This window comes from Coloeus monedula (genome assembly GCF_965178545.1).
Source record: "Coloeus monedula genome assembly, chromosome: 7".
NCBI classification, from domain to species: domain Eukaryota; kingdom Metazoa; phylum Chordata; class Aves; order Passeriformes; family Corvidae; genus Coloeus; species Coloeus monedula.
In genome coordinates, this window is record NC_138787.1 from 9,297,246 (window position 1) to 9,310,606 (window position 13,361).

Genomic DNA, 13,361 nt, shown 5'->3' on the forward strand with positions numbered 1-13,361 from the left:
CTGTGACACATGAACAGAAAGCATCCTGGGTATTTGCTGCCCAATACATGAGAAGTGGATTTTGGATCTAATATTGGGAGACCCAAACTGAAGGTGAGCAAGACACCTCTGCACTTGTGATATCCACAAAGTTACTCATCCCTCTCCACAGCCACCCAGCTTGTTTTCCTCTGCTGGTGATCCGTGTCTTTGCTGACCCCACTCTGCTCCCGGACCCTGTGCAGTGAGGTTTCCAGGCACAGCACACACCCTGCTTTCCTGCAGTCCCATGCTGCTGGGAGAAGTGGGACCCTCTGGCACAAGTTGTCTTGGTTGAGTGTCTACCCTCCTCCTGCTGCAGCTCTGCTGGAGGATCTCCACCCCAGATGGGTGAGGATATGAGGATAGGACTGGCAAAGGCTTTGGCTTCCTATGGAAATGGCATACACTGCCCAGAACAGAGCCTTGCCACTTGTTTTTCCTTTACTTCCTAGAACTTGCCACAACTTTGGAGCAAGGCAATCACTGTTAAATTCTGTGCAGGAGAAATACACAGCAATTATGAGAAGTTCTCTGCAATCCCCTGTCCTGCATTAGCCACTGCAGGATGCAGACAGGGCGTGGAGGAGTCTGGTGCAAGAAGGACTCCAAGAGATCCCCTGCAGCTAATTTACGAGCTTAGACTGCTCTAAATGGTTCTTATTCCCGTCATAGCAGGAGGATGTAAAATCTGTGCAGTGCCAGCTCTGTAAAGCGAGCAGGGTGTGTGGATATGCAATAGGTTGATAACAGACAAGGTGCCAGTAGATGGCTCTCAAGATATGAGGCCTATGGCTTTCACAGGGCTGAGACACCTTCCCGGTTAGGGAGCAATGCTGCTGCTGCATGCCGGGAACAAAGCAGCCCCTCCAGCTGCACCTTGGGACAGGACAGGGATTGCATGGAACTGTGGCATCTTCTCCCCAGACATGCCTAAAAATAGCAAAGTTCTTAGCTTTGTTGTTTTTGATAACTCAAGGCAAAAATGCACTCCTCACTAAAGCATGCTTGAAATCTCCCTTTAATTCTTTAAGTGAGATTTAAGGGCTGTTTAAGTAGGCTGGGAAAAGCTGAGATTATGCTTCTGCAGTACCCCTGTTAGCGTGCAAGAAGAGGTACTGCCAGTCCCAGCGGGGTTATGTAGTTAATAAGTCAGATTTTCTTAACTAAACAGTTGAGCTATGTCTATTTAGAGTTGATTTTCTCAAGCATACATGAACTAACACCCCTAAGGGGAGGGGGTCCAGGAGGGATGCTCACAGTTAGAAATTCTACAGAGGATTGAAATGAATTTTTAGTACTGTGTAACTACAGTAGATAACATTTAATTGCAGAAGAGAGAAGAGAAGAGAAGAGAAGAGAAGAGAAGAGAAGAGAAGAGAAGAGAAGAGAAGAGAAGAGAAGAGAAGAGAAGAGAAGAGAAGAGAAGAGAAGAGAAGAGAAGAGAAGGAGAAGAGATCTCCTCAATTTAGGCAGTGATTTATATCCCAAGTCTAAATTTTGTGAATTAAGTAAAGGTAGATAACAAAACCAGTTAAATTCTTTTAGCTATTCAGTCACTCATAAAACAAGGAAGAGGATTTGTACGCCACAACTTTATTCACACACCTGGCCATTTAATATATAAAACAGAAATTCTGCTGGAAATGTTATTAAAATTTTAATTATATTTTATTTTATTGTTACTTTAAATGCAGTTTTTTCACAAAGCATGTCCTGAGGCCTTAGCCACTCAGCTGTGATATATTTTCCTGGTCAGCAACCCCAGTCTATATCTATTATACTCCTTCTGTTTCTTGGTTTCATGTCAGGGACAGCCAGAGTGATTTCTGACTAAATAATTAGCCAAGGGAACACCAGCTCTGTGTTTCTGTACTCATTAGGTTAGCGAGAAAAGAAAACTAACTTTCATAATCTCTTTCCCTATAGGTACCTGGCAGTTTCCAGGAGCAAAGCAGGGAGAAAATGTAATTGCTAGAATCTCACACACTCATTAGACTAATGATACCTTTTTCTCTCAATCCTGCCCTATAAAGGCATCTGTAGAAGTGAAGGTGTAGAGCTCCTGCTTCCCATTATAATAGGAAGAAGAAATGCAGGCTTGTAGTATTTCAGCCCCATCAAGCAATAGTGTGAGCGTGTAGAATATTACAGTATTATGTAATATGGTAGAATAAGATAATAGCATAATACAGTATTGTTATACACAGTGTGCCCAAACCATTTCCAGCCACAAGCAAAATAAGGGTGAGGGCAGGGGGCTTTTACTGGCACCAGCAAAGGTTAGGAGTCCTGAGTGACCTGCCTTCCTTCCGTGCCCTCCAGTGGAACAACATTTCCTAATTTCCAGCTCTGCTCCCGAGTTCATGCGTGTTCTTGTCTTTCCTCTTGCTTCCTGCCACTCCAATCCAACCACAGGCTACAGAGGGAATTTAAGGAAGGTAGCTGGGTAAGTTTTGTCAGGTAAGTTAGGTCTGCTACCTGTTTTGCATGAAGAGTATGTAGTATTTCAGACTATTTAAAAAAATAAAAAAGGATGAACTTTCACTGAGAAGTCGGGATGAGTTGAGCTGGGAACATACTGCTTTATTTTGGTTTTATGAACCCGAACTCTTTACAGAAGATGAGTGTCACTCAATCTGTGATACTCTCCAAAGCCTTGCATGGAACTCTGCTCTCAGGTTTGAGAAGGAACTGTTGAACTTAAACTACGTTAATATAAATTACATCAGTGAACTGTAACCTTTCTGGTATTAATAGGGGTACCAGAAGCTGTATGAGTCATGTAAAAAAAGCTTCCATTCTCACACAAGGTCATAATTCCTCTTCCCCCCCCCCCCCCCCCCCCCCATTTCTCCCATATGAGGAAGTGGAGGCTGGTATTAGCATTGGAAAGAAGTCGGCTAACATTCCAATCCCACTGAAATAAATGTGTGTTAGTTATTTTAGTTAGCCGGGGTTTTTTTCCCTCAGCTTTCATGACTAACATAGTTAGTCCTTGATTTACATGCTATTATCTGCCTATGAACTTTAGAGAATCCTGTGCTCATTTCTTTTTATTACGGCACTAGAAACTATTAAGGAAAAGCTCACCTTGAAGTGTAGAAGACAAGGTGGTGGTTCTGCAAATACAGGCTATCTAATGAATTCATGGCTTCCCTTACAGAACTGTTCTGGTAATGGTGATGAAAATTTTTTAAGATAAATTTGATAAAATGAATTTCACTTATTATGCTTCTCCTTTTATGGACCTGTGCCCTGATTCAATCTCCCACTCTGAACATCTGGTGTGCCTTAAAAAGATTCTTCCACGTGGAGCCTGGTTCCCGATTTCCTCAGCTATTATTTATTACATCGTTTGGGCTTTAGAAGGGATTGCTGAACCAGTGTGGATAATCTAAAAAATAAACTTAATCTAAAACTAATGCAAACTGTACAGCATAGGAGATTTAGAAAAGCCTACTAAGCAGTCAAGTAAAACCTTTCATTTATCTTGGTACTTCCTGAATCCACCTCTGAACAGATATGGGACCATGAGGGGAAAAAAAACCCAAGTACTTTTTGAGTGACCAGAAGGCAGAAATTCCTCACACACTTGAAAACAATTGTTTGAGCAATGTTTAGGGATCAGAGAGGTTTGAACTCCCTCACATTGCCCCCATCTCTGTTGCCAGGTGGCATCAGGAAGTTTCAGCCCTTGTTTTGAGAACAGTGTCTATTACCCACACTTAAGCCAAAGCATCTTTTTCAATTTAAATTATGGCTGCCTTAATAGCCTGCTGCCTGAAATGTTCTTTGATACTGAGGCAGAACGCTTTCCAACCATGCACAATCAAATCTGTGGGGCCTGTTAATGCTGTGTGCTGGCAAAGCCCCTATTTGGGAGATAGAAAGGTGATTAGCACCTTCCAAGCTCTGTCCAAATAGAAAGCTAAACCAATCTGGATTGGATGTGAACACTGCGTACAAAATTCTTTAACATCGCATGTCTCCAGAGTCGAGGTTAGTGCCAATGGCTTCAGGAAATGAAGCAAAATAATCCCAGATCCAAGGCTTTCAGGAGTGAGAAAGGCAGAACTATTGGTAGCAGCAGTGCTGCTCTCACACCGTTCGTTACACATTGTGTGGAAACGTGAACGCTCAGGAGCTCATGAACCCAGATGGAGGATTCTGAACGTGTTCTTGCTGTAACAGAGACTAACTCTGCTCAGGGCCAGGTGACGTACTACGTGTGGTACCACAGACCTTCTGGCACTCTTGGGGATTTTCCACACCTCAAGCAGCAAGTTTTAGTTAGAACTATTAACTTTTTTTCCCAGAGAAGAGGGCTTCTCTTTTTTTGTGTCAATAATACTTATTTCAAGCACAGATTATTTGTGTATAATACTTGTTTCTTTTCTCTCAGGCTTAGCTGTTGTTAAGGGTTTGTGTTGCCATAACAGCGCATTTTTCTGTAATACTGATGGGGCAGATCCAGTCCAAACCCTCCTCCCCGTCACATTAATCTGTTCTAATATACATATGACATATCTGTCATTCAGAGAATGTAAAATGGCCCAGAAGATGTGGGGAGTAAGCTCTGGATTGCCTGGTCAGATCCTCTTTACTTTTGTTACAAACACAACTGGGTTATTTTGCTGAATCAAAATCAATCGTTTTCTTGTTTGACCTTCAAAAGCACTTTTAACCAACTCGGCACCTTGAAATATAGAGAAAACAGTTTCTTAGAAGCACCACTACCTTTCTATACAGTACCTAAAGACAACATGCCAGCACTTTATTGCAGAAATTTGTCCTGTGCTGGAAAGCAGCCCCAGTACAGACTTAAAAGACAAAGTCTCCCTCCCTGATTAGCAAAGCTGCCCAGGGCAGACCTGAGCTGCCCACCATGGCTCCCCCGAGGCACATTTGCTGGTTTCAGCTGACCCAAAGAGGTGGGGAAGCTGTGGCTGGATCTAAGCTCAGGAGCGCTTCCCAAATCTGAGTTCAAATGTATTTCTGACTTCCCACCGGGGCAGGAATTGAGCACGTGGCCTGTCCCTCCCCGGTGCCAGGAGGTCCTGCAGCAAGCACGGCGTGAAGGCCACGAGGGCTGGTGCTGGTGTCTGGCTGGGTGCCCAGCCCAGCCACGACCAAGGGAAAGTGTGAGCCTGAGGAGCAGCGACAGAGCCAAGACTGCTCATCTAGAGAACCACCCCCCGTGAGAGATGGTGCTCCAGGGGCAAATGCTCAACTGCGTTCTGCAAATGATATGTTTGCTAAAGACCCTCAAACGGCTTAGAAGTAAAATTTCTGGGAAATGTACAAAATGAAAACAAAATTACAGCACTGCTATAGATAGTGACAAAGCATGGGGATACATCAGCATTAAATAAATAGCCAGCTTGGGGTTCTCAACTGCAATTACCACATACTCTCTCTGTTAGTAATACCTAGGAGACCCACAGCACATTACAGAATTTTGTTAATTACTAAGTAAGTGAAGGAGAGAAAACAAATACGGTGACCAAAATGTATATTGTGTATTGATTTAGAGAACTGTAATTTAAAATTAATAATTTATCATTCCTCTTAATGGGCTACACGGTATTTTATAAAAAGTAATGAAACCTTTGGAATACAGAGGAAATCACTTCCCACTCTGTCACTTCATCTATGCTGAGAAATGGGAAGGAGTGGTTTGTCTTCCTCTTGCCCTATTTATAAAATGTGTGGTTTGGCAAAGAGTAGATTAGCAAGGTTACAGATTTCTCTTTGCTGTTATTTATCATGCAACAGTGAACAAAATAGTAACTGGTGTGTGATGTTAAGAGAGTCTTCCCAGGTAATACCCTCGGGAAGCAACCACAGGAGCATTCAAAACGGTGACAATCATTGTCCCATCAGTTTCAGCAGTTCTAACCAGCAAAAGTTGCCTGGCTCATTGAATGATAATGAGATCACCTCTCTATTGCTCGAAAAGCTAAGTCACTTAGATCAGGACTTCCACAACTAAAAGAACACTGCAAGCTCTTAATGAAATCACAGTTGGTTCACATCTAACTAGAGGAACAACCACAACAAAACTAACTTGTCACGAGAAATTATTTAATCTGGCTGCAGCTGCAACCTTTGTTTTGAGTGCATGTGCCCATTTGGGCTAAATAATTTCCTACAACCTCACTGTGAAAACTTTAGGGGAAAAAAGCTTCATACAGAGCTTCAAACAAAACCAAGTACTAAGTTCTTATGTGTGCTTTCTTTATGGAGGTATTAATAATTTTCAGTTATTGCTCATTTTTAGTGCAGATAACTCCTGCTACATCCTCGCTGTTAGAGACGTGAAAAGCTTCACAGCACGGTGAGGAGGTCAGGTCCCAGCCTCCTTTCCAGTGGAAACAGGGCTTATGGGATTACATTGATTATGTGCATGCAACTCTTTTCTCCCTCATACATTATTTATTTAATTGGCTGCTTTCAGCCAAACTAGAGAATCACAGATTTCTCAAAAGTAATTAAATTCCTACAAGTTTCATTGAAGCAGACAAATAGGAAAAGGACAGAGACCCTAGACATGCTCTGAACTGAGCTCCTTTTTAATAGACACCAAAGGACCTCAAGAGGAGATTCAACTAATGATACCGACTACAAGTAAAATCTGTGTGAAACTCTGACCCATGTCAAGGGTCCTTAGAGACAAATTAGACACCAGTAGACACAAATGTGGTGCTGATGAATCTGTGCCAGCTGCCATCAGCTGCTGCATATACCTTGCATTGGCGTGGATGCTCAATGTGTTGAAAGTGTAGTCCAAAGTTAGGGTACTGTCCTAAAACTAGGAGAGACCTTAGTGCTCTGCCACATGCTTCTGTGTGATTATGGGTGAGGATTTGTATGATGATGCTAAAATGAGGATAATGTCTGTGGTCTCTATAAAGAAAGATGCAACAGATAGTAAGGCACTCACACAATGTGGGGACACAAAGAGGGAACCTCAAAGACAAAACCAAGATGCCTAACCCTGGAGAAAATTAAGGCCTCCTTTTCTGACACTTATGCATAACTTGTCTTCTAGATTTTAGGCACATTATTTTTACATACCTTGTTTCTTGTAACTTTTATTTTTTTTTTCTGATCACCTACCCTCTGACACCCTCTGTTTCCTTCCAAGTGATTCAAAATATGTAATCAGCCTGGGAAGCACTAGAGGAACTGCTCATAACTTCAGAATGAGGCCTTAGGAAGAGAGTCCAAAGCATCTGAAGAGGCAGCATTCCAGGATTGCTGGGATTTTCAGAGAACTGCTACTCTACCTGCAGTTTGATTTACATCCTCTGTTGACTGCAATGATATATCCCCAGTAACTTTTCTCTTGAGACTTAATTATAAAATTAGCATCCCAAATTTTAAAAATTTGGACTGGTCTCCAAACAAAAGCATCGGAAGTAGGAAAAACATAAATATGTGGTAACACCCATTAAGAGCCACAGACATAAGGAATGGCATCTAATCCACTAATCCCCAACAGCTGGAGAAAAGTCATTACTTGTAGACAAGCTAAGCCCCAGTGTCCTTTCAGAGCTACACTCACTTTCCATGCACTCTTTTTTCAGGGACGGAATACAATAACAGAACAGAGGTAGCCGTTCTGACTGGGCACACTCATTACAAACTTATGTCTTCATAAGTATAGTGCACATGGTGGTTTGTTTTTCTTTCCCCCTCCCAATTAATTACTTAATTTTTCTTTAAAGCTCACATTTTTTTAATTGGTGGAAATTCTGTTCTACTTGGGATCATTTCACTTTCTCTTGATTTTTTTTGTGGTTCTCAAAGCATCTCCCTTTCTGGGGAAAAAAAAACACCCACCAAAAGCAACAACCATAAAACAACAACACCCAAATCTGACATGTCAAATACTAGTGTAAAGTCACTTCTTTTATCTAGATGAGAAGAAAATTACCCATTTCATATACAGTAGGCACTCTGGGACAAAACCAGAAACTAAGTGGCTTCCCACAGATCTCTTTATGCCTAGTCATGGGTCATTTTACTGTTGTGCAGAGGATGATGAAAGATAACAAAGACCCTCCCATACTTCCAGATCACTTTTCTTCTGCTTAAATGCATCCTCAATGATAGAACTACCCACAATCTCATCCCTAAGCATGTCAACAGAATACAGAGATGGCAAATATCTAAGTGGCTCTTAGAAGAACTTCCCTGGTGTTATCCCTGGGAAACACTCTCTATTACACTGCCAAATTAATGAAGACCAAACCAGTGAAAAATTCTGGGTGACAAAACAAAGTACATCACCTAGCTCTAGATGGACCACTGAATGATCATTCCTCTGCTCACAAAGCTTGGTTCCAATTACACCTCTGAATTGCTCATTCCTTGAAGACATCTGGTGTAAATTGCTTTCTGAAAAGTGGCCACATCTTTCACAAAGTTTTGCAGATACAACAGCTGTTGTATATATGCTCACCCAAAAGCGAGAAGCGGTATTCTGCTTCTTCCCCATCTTGGAACATAAACTCGCTTCTTTGCATCTACTGTGCAAGAAGAATTTGATTTTTTTTGGTGATGTTGAATTTGGGGGGTTTTGCTTTGTTTTGTTCTATTTTGTTGGTTTTTTTCTTTTTTTTTTCCCTTTCCTGCTGGCTCCATTCCTTGCACACAAACCTATGCCTGCAAATTACAAATGCTGTGTTGCTAAGTTCTGGCTTTATACCTAGAAAGCACTTCAAAATCCTGGCTGAGGTTGTGCTGAGTGCTCGGGGCTGTTTTGGTGGCAGCTGTTTTCTCTGAGTCAGCTGGAAACCAGCTCTTAGTTAGCTATCTTCTCCTTGGTTAGAGGATGCTCACTGGAGGCAATCTCTGGGCTTTGTGATTCATTTGCAGGAGCATTCTGGACAGATCCCACTTTTCCCAAATGCTGGAAGGCCACCTCTGCAAACAGCTGTGTGATTTGGAAAGGTGTGACAACATACTTGCTTTTGAAAGTTTGATTAATCAATGTAATGTGAATTTTGTTCAAAACTGTATGGGTCCAACCTAAATTTCAGCTATCAACAGGAATGTCTCAGCACACTTCACTGAGCTTTGAGTTAGATTGTGCTAAATACGGCATCTCTATTCTTCCAGCAGATGACGGCTGGAAACAAATTTCATCTGTGTGCAGAGAGATCAGAAAAACAAAATCTATACCAAACTCAAGCAATGAATAAGCTATATCTGAGTTAGCTATGTGGTTTGAGTCATCTGTGGTTCAGTCTGGCTTGGTGTCAGTATCTCCTGACCTCAGTCAAATGATTCCGGCAGTCCCCTGAAGAACAGGGACAAAACAAAGCTCCAGTGCTTTGATATAGCAAAACATGAGCTATTGGTTTGGAGCTTCTAGTAATATACAAGACACATGCAGTATCCATATTTGGAGTTAAATAAGGATGATATTTACTCTGAAATGAAGGGCTGACTTGGATCCTGGCCCTACAATAATAAATGGCAAAAAAACACCCAACAACACCACTCCACTGATACTTCTTAAACTAAAACCTTAACAGGATTCTTCTTCCTATGAGAGACATGAAGAGGTATCTTTGCTCACGTTACTTTAAGGCCTGTTTAATAAATTTGCATGAATTGTCAGTCTATTTATCTGATTTGATTTTATGTGATGGGAAAAGGGGAAATAAATGTGTTTAACACAGAAAACCAATCACGCATCTAAAATGATGAGATTTGTCCCAGCCTTTGCTGTGATCATTTGATTCTGCATCCCCCGTGCCCCCAGTCTTGTGTTTCTGTGCCTCTGTTCTTTCCAGATTTTATCTGACCCTGAGACTCAGCTCCTGTCTCTGGAACAGAGATAGCACGCCTAGGGTACTGCAATCTGAGTAATGAAAAATGGCTATTAGTAGGCTATTAATTGTTGCAGGAAGAGAAAATTTTGAAATGTTCTAGCTGTATAGTAACTGCCATAAAGTGCTATACACAACCCAAATATATGCCTAGAAATGGACAAACCCCCATGGACCTTTTCAGTTTCCCCCAGTTTCTCGGAGGTTTTTTTTCTGTTTTTCTTTAAATTCTCATCAGCCTGTATCACAGGAGGCATGCACAAATATAATCATACAATAAGCTATCTAAATATTTATAGTACCAGGGGACAAGGAGACATTTTAAACACTTAATTGCAGTAAAAAGCTGAATACAGGAGCCAACACATGAGCCATTCCCCAATTCTCCTTGGCTAAGGAGAGGGACAAATATTAATATAATGTAGGGCAAGCACAACGCCTACAAAAACTGGATTGACTCTTCTCCCAGGGCACTGCCAATCAGCAATTCTTGATGGAAGATGTGAAACAGGAAAATATTTCTAAGAAGTTGTACATGGCCTTGGGGACAGGTCTGCCCCTTCCCTGGGCTCAGCCTCTACAACTGAGAAATGGGCTGGTGACCTGCTGTCCTCGCCCATCTGCCCTCCCTGGTGTGGCACTTTGAAGCACTGCTCCCAGTAAGGAGATGAGGCAAAGGAGGTGGGAGTGGAAGGGAGAATTTTTTCTTGAAGCAAAAGGATTTTTCCAGTGATAGAAACCCACATGTTACAGATGGGTACATGCTCAGCTCCTGCCTGCTTTCAGAATGGTTTCTGCTCTCCGACACCTACTGTTGCTTTTTTCCTCTACATCAGCAGCAAGGATCGACTCTGTGCAAACGGGAATTATTCTGGAGAAAAAGCAGAAGTTGGAGTCCTTGCAAAGAGCAGCAAAACTACTTCTGAATGAATTGCCCTTGTGACCACAATCTGATACCACCCAAACACGGAACTAATGCTGCTCCTGTAAAGGTTACAGGATTTTTCTTGTCTCTGTTGAACCTTAGGCTGCTGTTTCATATTCTAATGGAAATTAAATAGCAATTACATACAATTTAGACTACACATGAGGGACACAGGCTCAGCTTCCAGCTGAGCTGGGAAAATTTTAATTGTTTAGTTAGAAAAGCAATCTATTTGGAGACATGCGAAAGCAACTTCTGATTCTAGGTTAAAAGTCATCAGAGCAAGTTATGATCTTACAACTATTAATTTCCTAATTTAGATCGAGGAATAGCAACTGTAAGGAAAAGGCAGTGACTGTGAAGATTAGATCATTAGACCCACAGTCAGCAGAACTAATGTCCATTAACCTAAGTGGCAGCATTAACACCCTTCTTCCTGGCACCAAACCACTGCCTCCCCCTAATCTGCTTTTCTGGAAGAACACCTGGCTACAAGAGAGTGAGGCAATTCCAGGAAAAAAACACCAGACAAATTAGGCAGAAAGGCAGCATCCATGCTTATTAATCCAAATGGCTATGGGATTTTCCACTGTGATATGGAGACCACCCATGATGGGTGCAAGGGGAGTGTGTCCTCTCCTTCCCACCAGTCTGCTCAGGACACAAAGGATCCCCAAACCACTTTATTGGGAAATGACTGTGGGAAACGGCAGGGCAGAAGGAAGGAAAAGCACCAGTTCTCTGGCCAGCATCAATGTCACCTGCCACTTCTCTCCTGCCTGGTCAAGTCACCCAAAAACCTGACAGACAGCTTCCTGCAGAGACTGGCTGTGGTGCCACTGGCAACCACAGGACATTAATACACTGAAGTAAAAAAAAGGACCAGGTGAGAAACTTCAAAGGCATTTTATTTTTATCATGATGAAAAAATGTCTTCATGTTCCAGTAATGAATGTGAACACACACATTTTAGGAAACTTTTAATAATATTTACTCCTTAGCTATTCTCATTTTCCAAAAGCGCCCCTTTCTGGGTCTGCCACCATCAGTTCTGTACAGTCCACAGTCAGTGAGGAATGTCATTTAAAAACTGCTAATGTGTAGGATTTAAATAGCATTTATGTGGCTGACAGATTCTGTCTTACTGTGCAGAAGGGAGTAACAAAAACCAACAATAAATTAGAAACTTGCAACAACAGTGAGATTTAACGAGAGCGCATTCACAGAGAGCTGCCGAGGGCAAATTAAACAAACCAGGATGGATTGCCATCTGTTTTGGGCAGTGTCACTTGGCAAGGGCCTAAGGCCAGAAGGGACTGGTGTTGTCTTTGCTGTCTAGGTCACCACACCATGCTGCCTAGGACAGGCTTGAGCCCTGGATTGAAACAAAACAGTCTCTTTCGACTTCCCCTCATGCCAAAGTACCACAAAGCAAATACATTTTGCACAACCCTTGACAAGTTATCTGCCATATTAATCTGGTGATTTGCTCAGTTGAGTCTCCAGATTTATCTGTTCTCTTTTAATTGTGGTCATGATTCAGTCATCACATCCATTTTTGGTGATATCAGTGAAACTGTACCATGTTTATTCAGTAATATTCTCATTTTATTAAAAAGATAAGGAAGCAAATATAAAGTGAAAGCTATTAATAAACATTGGACTGACTTAGTACATCAAACCACCATGAGTACTCACAATTTAAAAAAAAAATCATGTCAGTCACTGAATTAATGCAACCAAAGATCTGGGTTCTGTTTCCTAAGGTCTACACAAATCTGTTATAAAAAAGAAATACACAACCTCTGCTTTGAGGTAAAAATATTGGGTAACTGTTTCAACACCAATCACTAAATAGATTGCCTGGAAAGTTCAAAATTTTCAGTCCAAGATCATCACAAACCCTCCAAAACAGAATAAAACACACTGCCCCCCTTCAGCCCTTCCACAGTACTGACTGAACTGCCACTGATCTTCACTGCTAGGGTGAAGATCTGGGTGGTGAGAAGGGGCCTGGGCAGGTCTAGAGCAATGTGCTTTTACCATTGTGCAGAAAACTGCTGGAGGACATGAAGGTAAAGTGCTCCGTGTCCCCATCCACCTGAATGCCATGGGATCAAGCTGTGTTTTAGCTGCGAGGGGACTGAGTCTGTGGATCAGTGGTGCTGCTCAGACAGAGCAGTGGTGACTCTGGTCCCTCAGCTTCTGTGATGGGATCTTTCTGGTTCTTTCCTGAGTTCAGATGCAGAGAATACACGTTGCCTGGAGATTTCCATTTCCCACCCATCACGAAGAGGGCAGAGACATGAAAGTCTTCAGGATGATGTTATGTGACCTCTGAGGCCACGTTAGAATCTACCAACAGCACTAGCAGTGAGCTCCCTTTGGAGAGAAACTGCTGGAGCTCTTGACAACACTGCTCAATATGTACTCATATAGTCCACTGATGTAGAACTGTCAGGGCAATAAAAATAAGAATACTGTCTTCATTCTTTTCAGTTTCCCCAGCACAAATGTCATAACACCATACTCGTGCTTCTCTCCTAAATAGCAGCAAAGCTGTTCTATGTGTC